This window comes from Sphaeramia orbicularis, chromosome 15 (assembly GCF_902148855.1).
Source record: "Sphaeramia orbicularis chromosome 15, fSphaOr1.1, whole genome shotgun sequence".
NCBI classification, from domain to species: Eukaryota; Metazoa; Chordata; class Actinopteri; order Kurtiformes; family Apogonidae; genus Sphaeramia; species Sphaeramia orbicularis.
Window position 1 is genome coordinate 48,021,986 of NC_043971.1, and position 25,341 is coordinate 48,047,326.

Consider the following 25,341-nt stretch of genomic DNA (forward strand, 5'->3'; position numbering starts at 1 on the left):
GTGTGTGTGTGTGTGTGTGTGTGTGTGTGTGAGTGTGTGTACGTACATCAATGCATGTGTGTGAGACACAGAGGGAGGGTGCAGTGGTATAGTCAGGGTGAAGTCAGTCTGGTCTGTTTTAAACTGACACTGTTTATGTTGTTGAGTGATGCCGTGCTGCCTCTACTTATCACCAACTTAAACATATCTTAACTCTTTGTTACACACACACAAGTGGGGCTGTGGATGAATGGGAAGGCATGATTCACACTGTTAAAAGCCACAGTGTTGCATAATTATAATTTGCAATACAGTCACTACCTGACCTGCTTGGTGGATGTGTTTTCATATTTTGCACTATATTGCCCTATTGCTCAATATGTTCTGTATTATAGATTTTGTGGATTTTTAACAGAATTGCATTTCTTTCCAGCTAAAGTCACACAATCAGAATGTGTGCAGTAAAGACACTGCATTGTAAATACGAGACTTAAGACAAAGCAAATGCTACACCCTGAAAAAAAAAAAAGGAACATGTAAATAAAGACGTTCAGGCACAAAGCTTCCTCTCACCCGTTTACAGCAGCAAGCCTGGATTCTAGGCTGAGGTCAAGGGTTAGAAGCCATCATCTCTGATAAGTGGGTTTCTTCAGTTTCCTGGAGCTGGTCGGAAGCTCTTTACTGTGTTCCTCTCAGGCTTGTCTCACTCAGAGATATTTACAAGCTGGAAAGCCCAGAGTTCACATACTACATTATTCACTATGATGCTTCTCTATAAATACACAGTCAGCCAAAATCAAATTTAACTCCCAATTATATTTCTATTTAACTGGAAATCACTAATTTTTGTTCATTGTTGATTGTCGATCCCAATTTATCAGTTTTGTTGCTAGATTTAGCAACTTTATGACTATACAAGCACCTTTTTTTTCCTAAAACCATCTAGCAACAAATTTAGCTACTTTTAAAATGTTTTGAAATTTTTAGCAACTTTTGAAAAGTGACTCAAACACTAAAACACACACATTTTCCCTCTAAATGACACCAATTGATTTTCTGTCACAGTTGTAAAAACCTAGTCTGTCTGGGTCATTGTTTCCAACTTAGACACTTCTGGGGTATATTTAATGATTTTTCAGACCCCTCTAAAGACTTTAAATCAAAAATGAAACAAGTGACAAATCTATCAACTTTCTCTGATGTTATTGGAGACTCTGATGTGAAAGCACATGTTTGTCTAAAACAAATCACTGCACTGAATATAAATCAGTCCCACTGACATTGACAGTTTTCTCTATTGTCTCATTTTGATCCATTTAGATTGTTAATGTAAACTGAAAATTAAAAATGTGATGGTTAAAAATGTTCATGTTTTACTGTGACTTGTTGGCTCCTGTGGACCAGTGAGGTTAACAACCAAACTGAAGAAATTTAAGCCAAAAATTAAATAAACAAACCAATAAAAAAACTAACCTAAGTAACTCCTCCAGAGTGTCTCTTTTGGGTCACTTTAAATCACCAACTTCTTGCTTTTGCTGCTTGCTTGTTCTAAAATATGCACATGAACTGTACTCTGTCAATTCTTGTTTTTTTTTTTTTTTTCAATGTCCCAATTCCAACCCCCTTCATAGAGACGTTCACTGAGCACTAAAGAGGCAAAACCTTTCATCTCGTGGAGGAGGTCTGGCTGACTTTGTTGCAATGTATGAGTCATTAAACTTCTTGGCTGTTTAAAGAAAAAGAAAACTTAGGAAAAGAAACTGGGGGTGTTAGGACAGATTGTACGAGTACTGGACCCAGATGCAAGACCCTCAGACAGGAGTACAATTAAAAGGGATTTATTAGAAATAGTCAGAGTAACAGGTTCACACAGAGTGGTAATGAATATATCTTCAGCTGGACTGAGATGGGGAATCGTCTCGGCTTTGGATCTTAAGTGAACCACGTTACGGCCCAGGTCGGGAGCACACGAGGGGAACCCGACAATAGTCCAGGCAGGGGTCAAAACCAGGAAAAGGCACCAAGGCGGAGGAACAGACAGGGGTCAGGCGTATACTCAGGTGTGATGGACAGACCAGATCGAAGACAGACGAGCAGGCAGACGAGGAACAGGCAGAGTCGGAGGTCGATGGGCAAAACAGGTCACAACAGGCAGGCAGGATCAAAAAACACTGGTAAGTTATCACACCCAGGGTTGAAAATGAACTGGCAACCAACAGGGGAAAACACAGGGTTTAAATACACAAGAGGGCGGGAAGACAATTGGACACAGGTGGAGACAATCAGGGAGGAGGCAGGTAATCAGGGCAAAGGTGAACACAAAGAGGAAGTAAAGACACCAGACAAGACACATGAGGGAAACTAACAAAATAAAACAGGAAACAACACACAAGACGGACAAAACAAGTAAAAGTCCAGGGACTGATATGACAGGGGGTGCTGTGGAGCAAGGTATGGAGTAGGACAGTATTTGACTATTGTTTTGGATTATCATTGTTTTGGATTTTTACCTCTGCCAAGGAGGTTATGTTTTTGTCGGCGTCTGTCTGTCTGTCTGTGTGCAAGATAACTCAAAAAGTTATGGATGGATTTGGATGAAAATTTCAGGAAATGTTGATACTGGCACAAGGAACAAATGATTAAATTTTGGTGGTGATCGGGGGTGGGGGGGTGCGGGGGTGGGGGCACGGGGGCCCACTGATCTGCCTTGGTGGAGGTCTGTGCTCTCCGAGTGCTTCTAGTTCAATATAGTTTAGTTTTATTTAGTTTTGACTTTTTTTCTCTAATTCAATTAGTTTTAATTAGTTTTAGAGCAGGTTTGCCAGGTTTTATTAGTTTTGTTTTTTTTTCTAAATGCTTAATTTTAGTTTAGTTTTAGCATTTTTTTTTTAGTTTTTTCACATTTTTTATCTTCCTCAGCATCGTATTCAAAGAAATTAGTGATGCGTGGATCAGCGGGATGCCTGCAGGACACTTTATTTGCAGGGCAGGTTGCTGCGGGTCATTCATTGAGCAGAGACAAAAAAAATATGTACAGTTTCATGTACAAATTCCCTATTGCAGATTAAAATATTTAGCGATATATAGTCTGGTATATTTTATATTATCTGATGGTTATGTCACGGTCTGCTCCAGCGTGGCCGCGGACCCCTCCTTCACAATCAGACTCTCATCACATCCACCTGCTGTGCGCTGTACAGCCTCTTTCATTAAGAGCGTATATAAGGTTCTTCTCTGCGGCTGGATCATTGCACCTCATCATCTACAATACCCCGGACTACTTCAATCATCCTTTCCCACCGGACTCTGACTACTGCACCAGGTTTTTCTGTTGTTCCCCTTTCTTTCTGTTAATAAATCCGTTTCTCCCTTCAGCACTGTGCATTTGAGTCCTATCATTCACACCTCATGATAGTATACTAGTGGTCCACGGATCAGGGCCTGCCAAACCCACGGGTTACCTGAGGGTCAGGTCAAAAAAAAAAAAAAAAAAAGTCACTTTATTTGCGGGGCAGGTTGGGGCATGTCTAATGGTTCCACAAAAGTGGGATGTGCGGGTTGAAAAAAATGCATCACTAAAAGAAATCCCGCACAGGACACTGCTGCTTTCTCCCACCTTTAGTCTGCATGTTTCCAGGTAGAGTGGGGACGAGAAGCCGACTACAAACCACAAGTGAGACGTGACGGACCGTGAAGTGCCATATGGTGCCACCAGCTAAAATTGCTAGAGCGAAATAAATCAATTTCAATCAAACCGACATTGACAAAGACAAAAACGAAAGGAATTTTACCCATAATTTTTATACGTTTTAGTTAGTTTTGTAAGCACACAGTACAATTTCAGTTAGTTATCATTTTTTCTTTTAATTATAGTTTATGTTTATTTCAGTTAACAAAGATGTTTTAATTCTAGTTTTCTTCATTTCATTAGTGTTTGTTTATGATAATAAGCTTGGTCAATGTAAGGAGAGTAATTACTAAGATACCCCAATTTGGCCAAAAATACAACATACATATATACATATATATATATATATATATATATACATATATACATATATATATATATATATATATATATATATATATATATATATATATATATATATGTATGTATGTATGTATGTATGTATGTATGTATGTATGTATGTATGTATGTATGTATAAAGCATTTGTTGCCACTGTGGCCATAATGCGGCTGTGTGGAATTCTGAAAAAAACAGAGTGACAAATTCGTTTAGGTTTCAGTTTGGTAAACAAGTGGACTGTTTGTGGTGGCGTACACTTCAGAGTTGTTCACTGTGAGGGGAGTGATTCAGGTGCTTAATTACAGAAAGACTAACGAATTTGTGATACTTAGGCTATCGCTCGGGTTTTACAGATCTGATGAAAAATTGGTGACGAACGTCATACACAGCTTTAAACAAAACAATATTACAGTTTTAAAGTATTTCAAATCCTCCTTCAACTTTAATTTTTCACTTTTACAGTATTTCTCCTGTAAGCTTTCTTCAGCTAAATTCACTTACTATTCAGCAGTGGTTCAACTATGTTCCAGCAAAGCTTCAGCAATTACATGTAATCTTTTCAGAGACTGCAGTTCATCAAGTTTATATTTGATCATTTGAATAATTGGCATGGCATACAAACCTGTTATGACCTGGCTCAGAGGCCACAACAAAGAAGGGGAACACACCATAAATGAAGTTTAACACAAGAATACTTTATTAAATCAAATTAAGCCGAATTAAACCAAATTGGACCAAATTAGAAAAAGACAGACTAAAGTATGTAAATGTAGTAAATGTAGTAAATGAGTCATCAGTAATGTCAGTAGTGTAGGTGTGCATGGGTGAATGTGTTGATGTGAGTGTTGAAAAGTGCAGAACACAACAAAACATTAAAGTAACATAACCAAACCAAGGACTAGAGAACCAAGGACCTGTGAGGGCAGCAAGCAGAGAGAGAGTGTGAGAGCTACAGGCAGACTATTTGAGGACAGGAACTCTAGGCGCCACAGGTGTTCCTGATCTCCTAATCAGGTGCCTGTTAAAAGACAAGAGCTGGAAATATACATAGCTCCCTCAACAGGACCCCAGGGACCGTAACACCTCCCCCCCCCCTTCAGACGGTATCCCAAAGGGATCACCGTGACCTATTACTCTCACAAAACCATAACAAATGTTAACAAATTATTTTAACATTATAACATTTTACAAGTACATCACATCAATGACCAAGGTTGTCACAGAAAACTCATACTTACTCTGCAACTACTGGTTTACTGGGGCTCAAGAGAGTGCGTCAGCCACAATATTGTACTTACCTTTAATGTGTCTAACATCTAAACTGTAAGACTGGAGAAAGAGAGCCCATCTCATCAACCGACGGTTTGGACTACTTAAAGTGCACAGAAAGGTCAGAGGGTTATGGTCGGTGTAGACCACAATAGGGCTACCAGAACTAAGATACTAGGCCTGTAACGTTACACAAAATTTTCAATTCAGTACATTTTTGGTTTTCAAAGCCACGGTTCGGTTTTTTTCGATTCGGTACAGGAAGAAAGAAAACCCCTCAAAATGTCTATTAATTCATTTATGAATTTTTTAACATTTTTCCTCAATTTTTAGAGACAATAGAATATAGAAAAACAGGAATAATATAATTCTGCTGCCACAAATCAAATAGAAAATAAAATAAATTATTAATATTACTAAATGTATTTTAAACATTAGTATTGCACTTTTCCCTGAAAGGTAGTTTCAAACAAACAAGAAAAATCTAATCACAGTTCTGTCAGTTCACATTCTGCATAAAAATAACAAAAAAAATTCCACATCAAGTGCAACATTAACAAGAGGGTAAACTGATATTCTGTTTAAACAAACTGAGCAGAAACTTTGACTACACAATGAACCAAATTATTTATTTTAGGACAGAGAACAAACTGTTTAGGCCACTGTGTGTATTTGTGTGTGCCTGTGTGCACGGGGGATTTTTTTTTTTTTTTTTTTTCGGAGCCGGGGGGTAGTGGGGGCGCAGTTGTATACCTGGGGGTGCGGTCCATAACTAACGTAACGAACGCTGTCGTGAAACGAAAGTAAAACTTTACATACTTTCAACGTTCTATTTATTCCTCTATTATACAGCGTGCGTGATAGACAGACAGACAGACAGACAGAGCTAGTGTAAGTGTTTTAGAACTACCGTAGTTCATAGGGGCCAAACAACATCCGTCTTATTAACGTCTCTTTCCTCGTTGTTGTCTTTCACCTGAACCTGAACTGATCCAAACTGGACTGTAATGATGGTGGAGGGTCTTCAGTCTCTTCCTTCCAGGTTCACATCATATTTGTTGTTTTTTTAACCTTATATCAACTGCTATTTCATATTTCGGGTCAATGTGTGCTCCTTCAATATGTCCGTGTGAAACTTGCACAGATTTAAAGTTCCGCCTCGACGACATCTTACCTTCCTTTTTCTTTTTCTCATCATACTGTGCCGTTTCGGTACAGCTGTGTCCCTGTGTACCTGTTTCGGTGCAGCTGTGTACCGAACAGGTGTGTACCAAAACGGTTCGGTTCGGTTCGGTTCGGTATGTGTACCGTTACAGGCCTATAAGATACACATCAATGTGTTGGAGTGCCCAGACTAAAGCCAAAGCTTCCTTCTCAATAACTGAGTAGTTAAGTTGGTATGAGCTAAAGTTTTTTGAAAAGTAACAAACTGGCTTATCTATCCCCTCCCTTTCCTGCAACAGCACTGCCCCAGCCCCAACCAGACTAGCATCCACCTCCAACTTATATGGCTGGTCTAGCTGCAGTGCCACAAGAACTGGTGCAACACACAACAAGGACTTAACATTTTCAAAAGCTGCTTGACACTGGGTAGACCACACAAACTTAGCCCTTCCTTTCAATAAATCAGTAAGGGGAGAGACTACCGTGGAAAAGTTTTTACAGAAAGACCAGTAATAATCAACCAGACCAAGGAATGGCATCAACTCTTTTTTACTTGCGGAACCTTCACCCCAACAGGACGAACTAGACTCTGACCAACCACGCGACCAAGATATGTGACAGTTGCTTTTGCAAACTCACATTTCACAAGATTAACAGTGAGTTGTCCTTGAGCCAGGTGCTTGAACAGGGTTTCAATACGCCGGACATGATCATCCCATGTATCATTATACACCACGACATCAAGATAGACAGCACAACCCTCAAGACCTGCTACCACCAGGTTCATGAGGCGTTGAAATGTCGCTGGTGCATTGCGGAGACCAAAACTCATCACAATATTTTCAAACAGGCCGAATGGTGTTACAAAGGCAGAAATTTCCCACGTTCATGCAGTTAGAGGCACCTGCCAACATCCCTTTAACAAATCAAATTTACTAACAAATTTGGCAGACCCAACATGGTCTACGCAGTCTTCCATCCTGGGCAATGGATAGGAATCTGCTTTTGTTACATGATTAACTTTACGGTAGTCTGTACAGAATCATGGGGAACTGTCATGTTTACTAACAAGCAGGCTTGGTGATGCCCAGCTGGAGGAGGATGGAACTGCAATATTATTATCTAACATATACCTCACCTCAGACTCCAGCACTTTACATTTCTCTGCTGCACAACGGTAAAAACATTTAATTGGAGGAGAATCCCCAACATCAATATCATGCTCGATTAAGTTTGTGCGAGTTGGAGTGTCACCAAACAAAAGTTTAAACTCTGTAATCAAAGATTTTACCTGAACCTTCTGTTGCTCATCCAAGTGTTTTAACAGGTTATCCAGGTTGCTTAAGCAGTCTGAATTTTTGAGCCTACCACAGATAACTGGATCATCTGGTGCCATAACATCCCCATCTGAACCTGTATCCAGGACCTCCGGATCTGAAAGCACAGAATGAGCCAGTAGTGTGGGACCAACATTACTTTTCTGGACCACAGAGTCATCAACATCAAGAGAATCACAAGCACAGTATGCCTTCAGAAGGTTAACATGGCACAACCGCGTGGTCTTCCTCCGATTCAATGTTGCAATCAGATAATTCTGATCTGAAATCTGCTTTACAACAGTGTAAGGTCCTGCAAACTTGGCCTGAAAAGGTGTGGTATCAACTGGTAGGAGAACCATCACTTGGTCCCCTGGCTTAAACTGATGATATTGACTGTGACAATCATGCAACTTCTTCATTTGCACGTGAGCACCTGCTAAATTTTTACGAGCAGTCTTAACAGCTGTGTAGAGGCGGTGGCGAAACCCATTCACATAACTTACCAGTGTTTTTGGTGGCTCACTCTCAACCAAGCCATCATGTACTACAGCTAAAGGGCCACGCACTGTATGACCAAAAACCAGATCATTGGGGCTAAACCCTGCACTTTCTTGGACTACCTCCCTGGCAGCCAGCATAAGCCATGGAAGTCCCTCTTCCCAGTCACGCCCCAACTCCACAACATAATCCCGCAACATGGACTTGTGGAAACGTTCTAGCGCCCCCTGGCATGGTATGGTGCTGAAGAGTTGTGCTTCACTCCCAACTGCTGTAGAATCTGTTTAAATATATGAGAAGTGAAGTTAGACCCTTGATCACTTTGAATAACTTGTGGGATGCCAAAAGTGGAGATAAACTGCGTCAGTGCTTTAACCACAGACTTCACAGAAATAGACCACAACGGAAAAGCAGCAGGATATCTGGTAACCTGACACATTACTGTCAATAGATAGGTACAGCCAGACTTAGATGGAGGCAAAGGCCCTACACAGTCTATAATTAAGTGTTGGAAAGGTTGGCTTATGGCTGGGATGGGATAGAGGGGTGCAGGTTTAACCACTTGACTTGGCTTACCAGTAAGTTGACATGTATGACTTCACATATTTAGCAACGTCACGTTTTAAAGGGGGCCAAAAGAAATAACGCAGAACTCGATCATAGGTTTTTCTTACCCCCAAGTGTCCACAACCATCATGCGCTATCTTTAGAACCACATCACGAAACTCAGTGGGAACAACTACTTGATAAACTGCCTCACCAACATAGTCACCATCACATGGTACCCACTTATGCACCAACAGGTCTCCTTGCACAAAATAACCCAAAGCAACATCTCTTATATTTTCAGATGGCAAAACCTCAGTCCACAAAGAAGATAAGGTTGAATCTGCCCTTTGGCTCCTCCCCCATTCCTGACATGAAATAGCTGGAGGAAGACTGGGCAGAGAAACATGTACAGGTGGCACTACAACATCCTTGTCCTCCAAAACCGCAGCACGGGTCTGTGCACATGTTATAGCACAAGCTGGAAAAACTGAGGGACCCAAGTTGCTCTGAGATTTTACTGATACTAGTGGTTTAGGAACAACCACAGGTGACGGTGGACCATCAGCCCACACTGCACTACCACCCAGATCATTACCTAAGATCATTGCTATGCCATCCAGTGGCAATGCAGGGCGAAGCCCGACAGGAACAATGCCCTGCACCAACTCACAGTCAATCTCAGTGTAATGACGAGGTACAGATACAAAACCTAATTCCATGCCCTGCATGACAACAAAATCCCCTGTTTCAGTCTCATGTTAGAAAGGCAGCACAGACTCTACAATAAATGAATGCTTTGCACCAGTGTCGCGCAAAAGCTTAATGGGGACCTTTTTATCACTATCAGCTAGAGACACTACCGCATCAGCCACAAAAGGCTCAAAATCAGAGTCAGCAGCTGAAACTGCAGACACTGGTTTCTCAGCCATCACTGTTGAGGCTGGAGCATAAGATGGCACTTGACGTTTCAACTTAGATTTTAACAGTGGACACTGGTCCTTCCAATGACCATCACCGCGACAGTAATTACAGACTCTAGGACCCCCAGACCACCCTGCCATTGCAGGTCTACCTATGGGGCCGGACTTAGAAAATTTTCCCCCATTGTGGACATTCCCACCATTATCATCTACACTCCTCCACATCCCCCCAGGGTGTACCTCAGGAAAACTCCTCCTGTGTGTCAACACAAAATCATCAGCCAACTCGGCTGCTTTTAATGCTCTGGGTGGCTCACGCTCATTTACATAAGTTGCTATACACTGAGGGATAGCATTCTTAAGTTGTTCTAAAATAATCAATCCACACAGACTGTCAAAATCATCAGCCTTTGCAGCTGAGCGCCAGCGGTGAAAATAAGAGGTCAAATCACGGACAAAATCTACATTGGTTTGTCTCTCACCTTTTACCCAATTCCGAAATTTCAGCTAATAGGCTTCGGGAAGTAATTCGTACGCTTTCAAAACAGCTGATTTCACCACAACATAGGTCAAACCCTCCTCAGCACATATGGATGAATAAGCCTCCTACGCTCTCCCAGTGAGAACACACTGAAGCAAAAGAACATGGTCTGCATCTGGCCATTGTCTCGCCTCAGCAACCCATTCAAAAAGTGTAAAGAATGTGTCAGGATCTCTCTCATTAAATTTGGGTACTAAACGTAAACAAGCAGCAATGTCAGCACCCCCCAATCCTGTATCAGTACCAGAAGTTGAAAACACACCTGAAGAAAGTTTACCATTATGAATTAACTGCAACTTAGACTGCTCCAATTCCAATTTCATTCTCTCAGTACTTTGTCGAAGTCTTTCTAATTCAAGCATCTCTTGTCACCGTAATTTGTCCTGTTCAAACTGTAAAGTTAATAATTCTTTCTGTTGCTCAAATGTTAAACCAGCTATGTGTGTAGCTGCTGCTAAAGACTCCAAACTAGGCCCCGGTTGGACCTCACACACCCCCTTCCCACTTCTCTGCAACACCCCTTGATCAAGTAAAGATGACAAAATTACATTCCAAAGCTCATCTTTACGCAATTTCTCTGCAACAGTAATACCAAAATGGTTGGCAATAGCAACCAACTCATCTTTTTTACAGGCCTTTAGGAACACCACCAAAGGCGCATCAAAAAACCCAGACAAAGAAGCCATACTTGCAAGTTAACCACACAAAAAGCACAGTGTCCACTGTCAGATATGCAGAAAGGGCAAACAATAACCCCCAGAGAATTTCCCCCTATCTGCCTAACCAAGACTGACTAAAACTCAACCCTAGACTTCATGTGGTTCTGCAGTGAGTGTATTAAACAATTAAACCAGTGGGATTGCAAAGCAATCTGCATGCAGGCCACCCCACAAACCCCCACGGATATGCCCCCGGGATAGCTGACCGAAGCCAACTAACACTAACTGCTCCCCACAACACTACAAAAACAACAAACTGACACAACCTAAAGAGGATGTGTCCTACAGCCTCACGGAGAAATCTCTGTTATGCATATCAAAAACAGTGACACTTACTTTTTGCATCGAAGACAAAAACCCATCACTGGATCACAAACAAACGCTGTTGGAGAACAAAATGGTGCATCCCCTACAAGCCAGCAACACACCGGAGCAAGAACAAAGACCAACTCAGCTGGACCAATTTATTTAATCAGTGTGAGAGTGAGGCTATCACACACACACACACACCTACACAGGCACAATACAATCTAAATGTTTAGACGAGCCCCCATGTTATGACCTGGCTCAGAGGCCACAACAAAGAAGGGGAACACACCATAAATGAAGTTTAACACAAGAATACTTTATTAAATCAAATTAAGCCAAATTAAACCAAATTGGACCAAATTAGGCCAAATTAGGACAAGACAAGCTAAAGTATATTACGGAATGTAAATGAGTCATCAGTAATGTCAGTAGTGTAGGTGTGCATGGGTGAATGTGTTGATGTGAGTGTTGAAAAGTGCAGAACAGAACAAAACATTAAAGTCTAAACAGTCTAAACATTTAGATGACAAACCACAGATACATCTTTGATCAATCTTTGATCATCTGATCATCTGATCTACATCTTTGGATATGCATAACAGGGTTTATTTAAGAAAAGCAGACAGTGAACAGGTTAAATTCACTGATCGAGATGTAAGTGACTTTGTGGAACCAAAAACCCAGACTTTCTCTTACTTTATGGTGAACAAACTCTTGAGTTTTGGTAAACCAGGGCCCAACTACTTGTATAGATATAAACAGTTCATTCTAAGTTGACAAAAAACAATGGATGATTATACGTTAATGAAAATGGATTTATGGATTATAAAATAATCAGGTTCTGCAATAACACCCTCCTAAAATGAAATTTAATCTAAATCCCTCTTAAATGTTTACACTGGACCATTAAGTTAAGATTAAGACACAGTCAACCTGGAGAGAAAGACAACAATCAGTCTGACACCAGCAGTCCTTCTACCCTTCCAAACTGAACTCACATTTTTCCAAATTGTAATTTTAGGGGAAGTTATGTGCACTCAACTTTGACATCTATCTATGCAACACTTCTTCTTTGACAATGTTGAACCTACAGATGGAAATGCTCAGTAACTCTATCTGACTGGTAGATAGAACTGTTATGTCTAGAACACATCTGTTTACAGGTTGTTGCTCCTTTCTCCTACCTCTTTGTCTCTGATGTTAGCTAACCTAGGAATGGCTTGTTTTTAGGTCAGGACAGTCCTTTAAGTCAATTGAAGTTGACCTTTGACCTCAAGGCAGAGAAAGAGAGAGAGCAAGACAAACTATACATTGTTCCACAAATACAAGTTCATAAACTGAACAAACAAATACTTTCATGTATTATATAGAATGTATATAGAATTTATTTGTAATACTTATTAATTTTCTTATTAATGTTTGTCACATGCTGCTCATTTAGGAGGTAACCTTCACCTTATGCAAAAGTACAAGGGTGAACTTTTTAACCGGAGGTCATAGAAATCACTAGCCCACTTCTGTTCCAGGAATATTTCACCTGTATTCCGGAATGATGTCTGTGTAAATGAAATGGTGGGATTATTTGGTCCCACTTCTGTCATGGCTCTGTAATGCCTCTGGAGGTAGTAACAGAGCTGTGATAAAGGTAGAATCAGGATCCCGGAACACTATGTAAAAGGAACACATCTTGTTCCACAACCAAAGTGTAACGTTTTGATTATGTATTGTGTGTACGACACCCACACTGGGGTATTTAAAAATTAGCGCCAACACGATGCCCGCCTGTTTCCCTCACTGCGAGCATGATCATGCCATAAAGGACACACACCGGCTTGGTTTGAATTTGAATTAAACTTAAAATCTGCATTGCTAAAATAAACATCGTTGCGCTCTGTTCATCCTCCATTGCTGTTTTGAGAGCTAGTGCTCAGGGTATTTTTGACATGCAAGTTATACGTCACATTATACGCAGTGGTGCAGAAAGGGTCCCCTGGGGCCCCAAGCGAGATATATATATATATGTGTGTGTGTGTGCGTGTGTGTGTATATGTGTATATGTGTGTGTATATATATATATATATATATATATATAGTGTGTGTGTGTGTGTGTGTGTGTGTATATATATTTTTTTATATGTATATATATATATATATATATATATATATATATATATATATATATATATATATATATACACATAAACATAGCACACAACCTGCATGCAATATCTCACTCTGACAGAGACAGACAGGTGAGGGAGGGGCAATTTGGACTCAGGGGGCCCCTTCAGAGAATTTGAGACAGCTAGTTGTTACCGCAACTTCTCCCTGCCACTGTGTAGTGAACTTATTCTTTAGACTGTTTGTGTCAAGTCTGTTGGTCCTTTGGGGGCCCCTGCTGGCTTAGGGGCCCCAAGCAGCTGCCTGCCTTGCCTATTGGCAAGCTGCACCACTGATGCTGCACTGCGTCACCTTTTGATGCCAGAACGCAGGTCTGCTGTGTCCAGCCTGCCTCACCTGTGTTACTCCTTTGGCTTGGCTGTGTAAATTGGTCAATGGTGGGAAAAAGGTGGGATCACCATCTCACCTTTTTTTCCGAGATCGCTGTGTAAAAGTGGCTCCTGCCGTCACCCAGACCTTTAAAAACACGGAGAAATAAATTGTTACAGCTGCATTTGAATATGTCAGTGTGACTGCAAATGGATGAAGTGAGAGAATGGATCTTGGATGTCCTCAGACAGATGTGTTCAAGTAGTTTTTAGAGAAAAAGCAATATACCAATAGAAAGGGGGTCACATGCAAGAAGACAAGTGGAAGCCAACACCATGGAGGCAATTACAAGCAGAAAAAAGAAAAAAGAGAAGGGACTTTGGGAGCAACGCACCATGCAACAACATACTTCCTCCCTGGAGGCAACACAGAGTCAGATTTGTCAATTGTGTGTATTTTTGCATCTGCAATTTTATATTCCACTGGAAAATTTTGTCACACATGTTTTCAAACTTGCAAAAAAAAAAAAACCCAACAGAGCAATATCTTTGGAAAAAATGGTTGTTATGCGGTGTGAAATCATTGCAACAGCTCAACACAATCTTTTGTTATTCTGTTCTTGGAGTATGAATTGTTTATACTTTTCAGTATTGGATCATCTTAATTATTGGAGCAATTGTTATGAAACAAAATTTGGATTTTAGTTTTCATTCATTCACTTCCATCCATCCATCCATCCATCTTTTCCCACTTTTCCAGGTCTGGGTCGCAGAGACATCAGCCTGAGCAGAGAAGCACAGACTTCCCTCTCCCTGGCCACCTCCTCCAGCTCCTCCATGGGGATTCCAAGGTGTTCTCAGGCCAGCTGAGAGATATCATCCCTCCAGTGTGTCCTGGATCCAACCCGGCATGACCAGGTTGGACATGTCTGAACCACCTCACCCAGCTGCTTCCCAACTGGTCCCATCCCAGCAGCTTCATCCCAGCTGCTTCACTCTTGACTGTGAACTGTCTCAGTGCAAGCTGTAGGTCACAGCATGATGAAGCCATCAAGACCACATCATTTGCAAAAAGCAGGGATGCAACCCTGAGACCCCGAAACCAGACCCCCTCCTCCCCCTGGCTGCACTTAGAAATTCTGTCCATAAAAATTATGAACAGAATCAGTGACAAAGGGGAGCCCTGGCAGAGTCCAACCCACACTGGGAATCAGACTTCCTACCAAGCTCTGGCCCCAATAGTACAAGAATCTAATGGCACATAACAGTGGGTCATAGACCCCATACTCTTGCAGTACACCCCACAGGATATCCCGAGGGACACAGTCAAATTCCTTCTCCAGATCCACAAAATACATGTGGATTGGATGAGCAAACTCTCATGAGCCTTCTAGGAGCCTGTAGAGAGTAAAGAACTGGTCCAGTGTTTCACAACCGGGTCGAAAACCACATTGTTCCTACTGACTCTGGGGTTCGACTATTGGTCAGTTTCTCCTTTCCAGTACCCTGGCATAGACCTTCCCAGGGAGGCTGAGGAGTGTAATCCCCCTGTACTTGAAACACATCCTCCAGTCCCCCCTCTTGAAAAGGGGAACCACCACCCCAGCCTGCCAATCCAGAGGTACTGTCCCTGTCTCCATGTAATGTTGTAGAAGTGTGTCAACCAAGACACCTCCACACCACCAGAGCTTTAAGGAACTTGGGATGCTGATACTAAGCCTGCCAATACCCATCAGCTGCCTCAGGAGTCCCAAGTCCCAGCCAGGCCCTGTAGGACCCCTTCTTCAGCTTGATGGCACCCCTTACCATTGATGTCCACCATTGGGTTCAGGGATTGCCGCCACAACAGGCACCAGTGACCTTGTGGCCACAACTCCGCATTGGCAATGGAGGTGCAAAACATGGCCCATTCGGATTCCATGTGCCCAGCCTCCTTTGGGATGTGGTCAAAGCTCTGTCAGAGGTGGGAGTTGAAGACCTCCCAGACACATGGTTCTGCCAGGCGTTTCCAGCACACCTTTAATTGTATGTTTGGGCTCGCCAGGTCTGACCGGCATCTTTCCCCTCTACTGGATCTAAATCACTACCATACCATATCAGTTGACAGCTCTGCACCTCTCTTCAGCCAAGTATCCAAAACAAATGGCTGCAGCTCTGAAGAAATTACTACAAAGTCCATCACCGACCAACAGCCCAAAGTGTCCTGGTGCCACCTGTACATATTAACACCCTTATGTTTGAACAGGATGTTCATTTATTTCATTAAAAAAACTGTAATGCAACTTTCATCTTCATTAACCTCCTAAGACCCAGCTATGGGTTTTCTGTCCACATATGTGGACAGGAGTTTCACAACTTTATACAAAAAAAAAAGAAACGAAAACTGTCCACAACAAAGGACATTCCATAAAAATTTTAAAAACTGCATCTGAAAAAATTGTTGCATCATGATGTTTACAATATAGACACATATTTAATTAAAAAAAAAAAGCAAAAAAAAAGCTTGTACTTTGCTGACATTTCCGGGGTCTTAGGAGGTTAAGATTCTTTATTTGTCAGTATATAGATCACATGTATAGACATGCACCACACACTGAAATTAACCTTCTGCTCTTAACCCATCTCTAGAACATGTAGGAACATACCACACACACTGCAGATCTGCAGACTAGGAGCAATGGGGGGGTTAAGTGCCTTGCTCAAGGGCAAGTCAGCCAACAACTTTTTCGGTGACAAGTCGACTCTCCAGCCAACTCTCCAGCCTTCTAGGCCTGGTCTACGAATGCAACATGTCATGTGTCTTTTGCTAGATTTTTGACTCAGAGTTACACATAAGAAAATCCATTGACTTTTCATTATTTTGTCACAGTGGAACATTACTATTTCGAAAACTGCTGTTGCAGTTTTGCTCATATTTAGTGCCACCCAAATAAACATCCAGGATAATCCATAGCTTTCAGAATAGTTGTTTTTTTTGTTTTTTGTTTTTTTAATGCACATACATGTTGCAAAATTGTTGACAAGACAGATGAGGTTACTACAGTGGGTTCAAGATGTGCTTGAAGTAGCTTTTGGATTTTAAGAATTGTTAATTGTTCTAATAGTTTTTTGTGATTAACACAAAAAAATATTTGAAATAGTTGTGCCTGCTAAGGGTTACATTTATTTACTGACTTAAAATGCATGGTATTACATTCTTTGAATGTGGTCCCTCTGACTCAGAGCTCCTTTTCCCATATAAGTCCTGATGTTAGTCAGGTTCTGTACTGCTGACCTCATGATAGGAATGGACTGTTTGTTTAATGGGAGTTGATGGAATAGAGTACAGGAAACTAGAATGGTTGTTGTTTGGCTCAGCCTTTCAGACCGGAAGAAAATCTTTTAGATGGTGATGGAGAGACAGCTTCCAACTGATCTTTAATGTGGGATTACTGTGCATAGTTGTGTGACTTTCCACAGAGGAAGATCCACGTTGGCGTCTGTCAGTCACACTGACTGAAAACTACAGAAACATTCTCTGCCATTCTTTCAGAACATTTCATAAGACCTCAGAACAGTGACGTAAGCTAAGATAAGATACGATACAATACGGCAACACTTAACTTATTTCACCATGGAGATATTAACGGCAGCAAAATACAACAAGTAACTATAGAGAAGACAGGTAGAAAAAAATACAAGAGTGATACATTGTGGTACATCGTTATTTAAATATTATTAACATATTTAGTTTCACATGCACATGGTGTGATATGGGGGGGGGTTACAATTAACTTTTATATATTCTGATGGCTGTGGGGAGGAATGACCTGTGGTATCACTCCTTTTTGCAATGGGGGTGGTGATGCAGGGAATGGGAGGGGTTGGCCATGATGGATGTCAGTTTGGCCAACATCCTTCTGAAAGGAGCTGATCATGAATCACTTCTTTACATTTACAAATTTAAGAATGTTTTTCTGGCTTTGTTCTTGTCATGCGTCGACGGTTATGTTGAGTTTTGGTTTAGGGGTTTTTTGTTCTCTTCCTGTTTTATTTTGGTGATGGTGATCGCTTCCCTGTTTTCGTCTGCACACTGTTAGTCTTGTCTTTGTCTTGCCCTATCCCTTCATTGCCTGCACCTTGGTGCTCCTCATGTAATTGCCCACACCTGTTTGTGATCCCTACCTTCTCTATATATTCTTCCCCTCTCCCTTTGTCTGTTGTCAGTGCGTCGTTATCTGTGGTCTTGTGAAGAGCGTTCTGTTAAGTATCTAGTCTTGAGAATCTTGAACTCCATGTTTTCTACTTATGGCTTTTTGTTTGTTTAAAGTACGTTGTACTTCTCCTTTTGTTGTTAGAAATTTTTAGAGCACGTTGTGCTTTCTCTTTTTGTTAATCTTTTGTACTTTGAGAACTTTTGTTAAAATAAATCTTTTTTTTGACCACTGACAATTGCGTCTCGTGCATTTGGGTCCACACCAAGAGTCGAGTCTTAACAGTTCTCATTCTTGAAATGTTGTACAGTATCCTAAAAAACAATCAACACCCCCACACCCAACATCTCAGAACTCATCTTGGAATGACACTTAACCAAATCAGTAACCATGCAAACTGCCCCCCCAACATCCACTTCAAACTCCTGCCCTCTGGTTGCAGGTACAGGACATTTGCATGGACATTTTAATAGAAGCTTTGTACAATCTTCCATGTCCATCTTCAACAAACTGGCCCACTGACTTTCAGCTCACTCATCATTATCTGCCATGTAAATGTTTTCTTTGTGTTTCATGTTGCCTGCCTGAATGTTTCTTGAGTTGAATGTTTATCCCTTGAATGTCAGCTGTCTCAAATTTGTATCAAACCGTTTCCATTACAGAATCAGCCAAGATAGTGTATTCCCCCAGTGACAGTTCCTATTCGATACGTACCTGGTCAGGACGCTGTAAATAATTTTGTGGCATCAAAAAAAACATCTACCACTTATCAGGGGCTGGGTCGCGGAGACAACCATTTGGCTCAGCCTTTCAGGGATGCCCAGACTTCCCTCTCCCCACACTCCTTCTCCAGCTCTTCTGGGGGGATCCCGAGGCATTCCCTGGCCAGCTGAGAGACGTACTCTCTCCAGTGTGTCCTAGGTCTTCCCCGAGGCCTCTTCCTGGCGGGACATGCCCATAACACTTCCCCAGGGAGGTGTCCAGGAGGCATCTGAAATAGATGCCCAAGCCACCTTAGATGGCCCCTCTCGATGTGGAGGAGCAGCGGCTCTACTCTGAGCTCCTCCCTGGTGACTGAGCTCCTCACCCTATCCCTAAGGGTGCATCCAGCCACCCTACGGAGGAAACTAATTTCAGCTGCTTGTGTCCGGGATCTTGTCCTTTCGGTCATGACCTTTGGGTCATGACCATAGGTGAGGGTAAGAACGTAGATTGACCTGTAAATCGAGAGCTTCGCCTTTCGGCTCAGCTCCTTCTTTACCACAACCGACCAATACAGCTGCACCGATCAGCCTGTCAATCTCACGCTCCATCCTTCCCTCACTTGTGAACAAGACCCCGAGATACTTAAACTCCTCCACTTGGGGCAAGGCCTCCCCACTGGCCCAGAGATGGCAAACCACCTTTTTCCAGCGGAGAACCATGGCCTCGGATTTGATGGTGCTGATCCTCATCCCACTCGCTTCACACTCGGCTGCAAACCGCCCCAGTGCACGCTGACGGTCCAGAAGGCCAACAGGACAACATCATCTGCAAAAAGCAGAGATGAAATCCTGTGGTCCCCAAACTGGACACCCCCCCCCCCCCCCCCCCCCAATCTCCATTTCATATCTGTTTTATTAATTTTTCATTACTATTGACCATCATACAGAAATGTATGTCTATTTTAATCTATTTAATTTGCTGTTGTCAAATTAACAATCTCCACTTCATTCAGCATTTGCTTGGAGGCAAAAATACAAATAATTTATTTTTTAATTTAGTTGTATATGCATTTAGGCATTAAGGAGTTAATGTGTGAAATGTATATTGTGTTGATAGATCTATCTATCTATCTATCTATCTATCTATCTATCTATCTATCTATCTATCTATCTATCTATCTATCTATCTATCTATCTATCTATCATTTTCCATTTCCCACTGCCACATCCACATGCCAAGTCATGTTGAGCATACTGACACACTATCTTTATTGTATAACATGTTCACACCCAGCTCTGAATAAAAACCGATGAAAAAAAATACTCAAGAGTCTAAAGTTGGCAGCCTAAAGTTAATTGTCATTATGATCTCTCTCAGTCTGTCATCACTGTTCACAGTTGGCTCTGTGATAACAAATGAGAGCAGCATGTGTCATTACAGTTGGAACCCCTAGACACAACAACAGAGCTGTAATTCAGCAGAGCTCTAATGAAACCAATGAGAAATGTCCTTTTTTAGACCAAACACAATCTATCATACACCATTTACAATTTGTGTTAGTACTCACATTCTAACAAAGGATGATTATAATGTGAGTATGCTGCCAAGCATTTCTATATAATGGAGAATCTGTACTGTTTTTCATTGTGTTATCAGCAGTCCCAAAGTGGAGTACCAACACCAAAAACTATGTTAACTGATGGCTGCAGTGATGCTGTTGAAGTCTGAGTTATTCATTAACCCATAAAAACCCAAACATCCACCACTGACTAAAAGAATCTGCTGATTTAAAATGTTTAACTTTGAATGTGATGTGTTGATCCACTAACCCTATCAATACATTTAAATAATTGAGGTAAAACGCAGTTTGTCATCTTTTCATGGTCATCAGATATAACCTCTTTGGATGTTCAGAGACTCCGTAGTGAACGTGGAAGCACCATTATCCTCTACAACATTGATTCACCCGTAAAATCTATGGAGTTTGATCAGTGACAGTGACTGTAAGTGTTTGTTTTGTGTTCAATTACTGATATCTTCGCTGAAAAAAAGTAACTCTTTCATCAGTTTTCTCTGTTTTGGTCTAATAACCATTTAATTTACTCTGAGCTTTAATGAACAACTACATGATCAGTAAATTATCAATAAATTAAATCAAATATAAGCAAATACATGACTTTCTCTGAAAAATGTACAATACAGAGGATATTATTATAATAAATGGTGATACAGAGGTAGAAGGTTAACTAGAGAGAAAAAATTATTTGGGAACTGCCACAACAGTAGGGCTGTGTCTTTATGGGTTAAATCAGGAAATGCTTTTTTTTTTTTTTTTTTTAAACTTAAGCACACATAAGATGTAGTGGCAGTGATGATGATGTTGTACAGGTGTATGGGGTTTACATTTTGCAACAGCTTGCATAGAGCTACACTCTAATTTCGCTACACTAATTAAAATTGCCATTCACTCCGTAGAATCTAATTAACCCTTTCATGCAAAGTGGTCACTACAGTGGACAGTTATTCTACAGCTGTTCTCTTGTATATTCATGGATTTTGTAGTTTTACTTGCATATCAACCAATACAGTGGATACTTATGCACCATCCCATTATACACTGCAATTCATACCGTTACTGTAACATTCTTGTTCTTGATAAACCTGATCCGCAGAAACATATTTGAGTGTAAATCAATTGTTAGTTGTTGTTAGACTGTAATTAACAGGGTTTTTTTTTTAAATTGTTGTGTTTTGTTGTTTTTTGCATATTATTTGAGTGAGTCATAACTGCTATTATAGTATGTTAAAATGTGAGAAAACATCAGATTAGCAACATTAAAAAAAACATTTATTTCATAGTTTTCACTCAGTATGACAGTAAATACATGTTTCTTTGCTTCAAAAATTAAACGCATGGTGTCCAGCTGAGTGGACATTTTTGTAATTCCATGAAAAATAGGTTCATAAAAAAAAAAAAAATTCAATCACATTGTTTTTTTCATGCCTAAAGAGGAATAAAAACACTCAGGAAAAAAATCTTGATTAAGGTTCTCATAATTCGTGCATGAAAGGGTTAAGATTAGATTATGATTAATTATGATGTCATCTGGAGGAGGAAAGGGGGATGATAATGACATTGCAAGGCACAAATCTGCTGATTAAGAATACAAACAGTGGTGAATTTTAAATGTTGAGTGTAATGTTAAGAGTCTCACCGAATTATAATGAATTTGCACCAAAAAACTGACCTAAAAGTAGGGCGGTAATATTGTGATATGTCATCCGGAGTGTGGAGGAGTGATTGGTGTTGAGTTTCCAAAAGCTGTGTTTGCTCTGCTTGTCCAAAATCAATGAGCTGCATCTGTGTGTGTGTGTGTGCGTGCGTGCGTGCGTGCGCGCGTGCGTGCGCGCGTGCGTGCGAGGAGTCCTGGGCACGCTCTACAATACCAGCCCAGATCTTCTGCAATACTTCTGGAACATTTCTGCAATTCATAAAGAAAATAACTTGTGAACCATCAGCCAGTTCAAGATCAGTCCTCTCAAAAAGAAGACATGGAAAGAGGTGTGAAGCATTGGGTCTTAATAGATTGAGTTTTGTCATGAAGGCCACATAATATTCAAACTTAAATATTTGCCCTGGAGAGGACTCAGTCTGCCGTCTGTACACAGTTTCAGCAACCTTTAAGTATATTTTGTTTGTTTGTTACCTCTGCCAAGAGGTATTGTGATCACTTTGCTTTGTGTGTTTGCGTGCATGCATGTTTGTGTGTTTGTTTGTTTGTTTGCAAGATAACTCAAAAAGATATGGACATATTTTCATGAAATTTTCAGGAAATGTTGATACTGGCACAAGGAAGAAATGATTACATTTTGGTGGTGATCGGGGAGGGGCAGATCTGTCTTGGCGGAGGTCTGCGCTCTCCGAGTGCTTTTCTTGTTTGTCTCTTTGTTGGTTGGTTGGTTGGTTGGTTGGTTGGTTGTTCGGTCAGTTGGTCAAAGCTTGATTTTATAGAGGTGCTTTGGTCTTGAACAACAGAGAAACCAGCCACCATGAACAATCCATAAAATCCATCACAAAACATAAAAATCTTGCCACATCTACCAGCTTTCATCCAAGAAGGAGAGAATGATGTTATCTTATGATAAAAAGCTAAGACTTCCAGTGACATCAGTGATATGTAACTGATGATGGAACTGGTTCAAGTGTGAGTGTAGTGCTCAAAGTTTGGGAATTATAGCAAATAAAAACAAATATATTCATTATGCCTAAGCGAAAAAAGGGCTTCCAGCAATAATGTCAGGTTAGTTACTACTGCCAACATTTGGCTTTTACATCAAAGATTGTAATTTTCTTCCAGATTCCTACCAACAGTCAATACTGGGTTCTTTGCAGGTATGCTGTTGTGTAGCAATTGCAAATTGAACAAGAAAAGCACTCGGAGAGCACAGACCTCCAATAAGACAGATCTGCCCCCCCCCCCCCCCCCCCCACTCCCCGATCACCACTAAAATGTAATCATTTCTTCCTTGTGCCAGTATCAACATTTCCTGACAATTCCATGAAAATCAAACTAATCTAACATAACTTTTTGAGTTATCTTGCTAACAAACAAACAAACATGCACGCGCACAAAGCAAAGTGATCACAATACCTCCTGGCGGAGGTAAAGTCTTGTTGCAACCTTCCATATTCGTGAGTTTGTGTACAGAAACTGTGTTTCACACATTTAATAGTAATGGCACTATATGCCGATAGCTTGAAGGCTTGAAGATTTCAAAAACATAACTGGTAAACTGAATGAACAAATCCTGATACTCAAGTGCCATCAGCAACAACATTGTTTGGAATGAAGATAGGTAGCACTGAATTGACATATTTTGTTATTTTTGCAGTTGTTGCCTACGCCATTTTTAAAGGAGGTGAGCTAAAGACTCAAAAACAACTAGAAAGGAACAAAAGGAAAAAAAACTTTTGTATCGATATCCTAGTACCATAGTGTACAAGCACACAATTTGTCTTCATCCCACCAGATGGACTACATCTCTAAGCACAGTCAAACAGTAGCTCCTGTCACCACAATGAGGCCCCATCAACCCCCACCATCCTCCCAGTGCATTGTGGGTGCCTCTATTCTGTTTAGAGGCTCATCAGGTTGAGTGCACACTTCCTGCTGTCTGTGTCAAATGGGATATCTTCGTTCTCATCCATCCAGTTTGTTCCATCTGGGAGACATTCCTCCCACAGGAAAGATGGGACTATCCTGTTGGCCTCCACAAACACTTCACTGAGCATTCATTTGTCTTCACGCATTAGTGTTTTAGTCCAATTATGAAATAATGGAAAAGAAAAAAAGAACTATCTCTGGTAACTTCTGATAAATAAAAAAGCTATATAAAAACAATGAAGTGAAGATGTTTTAATTTTTTTTGAGTTATGTTTTGTTTTTGTTTTTTTTCAAAGGATTTCAAAAGATTCCATTAATAGAGAAATTCAATTCATTCATTTTCCAAACTGCTTAATCCTTACTGTTACAGGACTGTTGGAGCTGATCCCAGCTACAAACAGGTGATATATATATAGACAAACAATCATTCACTCTCACAGGCAATTTAATTGACCAATTAACCTATTAAGGCATGAATGTGGAAGGAATCTGGAGAATATTGAGAGAACCCTCCCAGACATGCATAGAACATGCAAACTCCACACAGTAATAACATGGGATTGAACTGAGGACTGTCTATGTGGTGACAGTGCTAACCACTGTACCACCACACCACCCATGAAATCCAATCCACTATAGTTACCTCCCGCCAAGAAGGTTATGTTTTTGCCGGCATTGGTTTGTCTGTCTGTTTGTCCGTGTGCAAGAAAACTCAAAAAGTTATGGACGGATTTGGATGAAAATTTCAGGAAATGTTGATACTGACACAAGGAACAAATGATTAAATTTTGGTGGTGATTGGGGGACACTGATCTGCCTTAGCGGAGGTCTGTGCTCTCCAAGTGTTTTTCTAGTTTTGCAATGTCTTAAAGTACTATGTATATTTCTAAGTTAACAATAGCTGTCAGTCTAATGGGTTTGTTCATAATGATGCACACCATCAAAGCAGTCTTGCCAATTCTTCAGAAATGAAAGTACATTGTCTGTCTTAAAAGTTACTAGAAGTTACTAAATGACATCATCACCTAATCTGTATAATTGGAAATGTGCATGTAACTATAATGAACGATGTGGGAGAGAGGAGCAACATTGAGCAAGAAACATAAAAAATGTTTAGAACTACAAATGAACTATACTCGCTAAAAGTTTCCAAACAAATTTTTAAAGTAGCTAAAGCTGTTGCTAGGTGCTTTTATAATAAAAGTTGCCAGGGTAGTCTGAAAAGCTGATAAATCTGGCAACAATAGTGCTAGTTGGCATCAATGGAATTCAGTCTTTTCTGTTTTGTTAGGAGGAAGCAAAGAATCTGTGGGACTAGTGCAGTCTGGAAATGTAGGTTCCTTCTTATGGCTTTTATTTCCATGGGTTACTGAACAAGTAGGATGATCATAGACTCTTATTTCTGGATTTCAGTCCCCTAAATTGTTATTTCAGACCTGACTGAGAAAGGGTCTTCATTAAAGGTGTGGGAGACTTTCGTGACCAATTTTTCAT